The 1164-nt window shown below is 53.5% G+C and overlaps 1 pseudogene; it reads left to right on the forward strand.

Moving 5' to 3' along the window:
- The first annotated feature begins 707 nt into the window (after positions 1-707).
- LOC126093116 (5S ribosomal RNA) lies at positions 708-824 on the forward strand (annotated as a pseudogene).
- The last annotated feature ends 340 nt before the right edge of the window (positions 825-1164 follow it).

Raw genomic sequence — 1164 nt, forward strand, 5'->3', positions numbered from 1 at the left:
ACACGCGCCGCGCCGCTGAGGCCGGCTACTGCGCAGCAGGCGGCGGCAGATGAGCCGCGCAGAGGCGCTCGGGTTTCTCGCGAGAGGCCCCGCGGGGGTTCCCCGGTGACGTCAGTGGGGTGCGCCGCGCATGCGCCGCGCAGCAGCTTGCGACCTGCCCCAACTTCCGGCACGTGGGGGCCGCTTCCGGCCGTCGGGAGCGCCACTGCGGCGACCCAGTGCTGCGCGTGACCTTGGCGCCGTCCGACTTGTAACCGCCCGTATCGAAACCTCGGGAACCTCGCCGAACGACATTACGATGTTTCGCTCGTGTAATTGATCCCAAGCTGTTCGTGAGAATGCTGTCATGTAGTCAGTTTATGTCCACTGATAGTATATTGCAGCTACTGCCCTAAAAGATGTCATCTGCAAATTCTCTTTCCATCCGTGGGAAAGACGTTCTTCGACTCTTTGATCACCATATCGATTACATTATTTTACTAGTCGAAAACGCCCCTGATAATTGTTCTTAATATAAATGAGACGACTCTGTTGATCTGTCCAGCAGTGGATCCAGTATTTTGGTTTGGAAGGGGCTAGACGCAACTGAGGGTAGGGTTAACCAATATCCCGCAATGGACTGCACAGGGGTTTTATAACAAGCACTGTTGCAATAACGCTATCTGTGGATGACCACCGTATTTCATTGACGTCATTACATATCACGGGGCAACGGCCTTGCCACAGTGGATACACCGGTTCCCGTGAGATCACCGAAGTTAAGCACTGTTGGGCGTGGCCGGCACTTGGATGGGTGACCATCCAGCCGCCATGCGCTGTTGCCATTTTTCGGGGTGCACTCAGCCTCGTGATGCCAATTGAGGAGCTACTCGACCGAATAGTAGCGGCTCCGGTCAAAAAAAACCATCATAACGACCGAGAGAGCGGTGTGCTGACCACACGCCCCTCCTATCCACATCCTCATCTGAGGATGACACGGCGGTCGGATGGTCCCGATGGGCCACTTGTGGCCTGATGACGGAGTGCATTACATATCACGCGTTTCAGCGTTACGCCGTATTCAGGTTACGCAAAAATATAACTCAATGTTTAAAATAGCAGAATGAATCTGTGCAATATAGATACAGTGGTCTATACTGAACAGATTAATGCTGCCATTTTTTA

This window comes from Schistocerca cancellata, chromosome 7 (genome assembly GCF_023864275.1).
Source record: "Schistocerca cancellata isolate TAMUIC-IGC-003103 chromosome 7, iqSchCanc2.1, whole genome shotgun sequence".
Classification (NCBI taxonomy): Eukaryota; Metazoa; Arthropoda; class Insecta; order Orthoptera; family Acrididae; genus Schistocerca; species Schistocerca cancellata.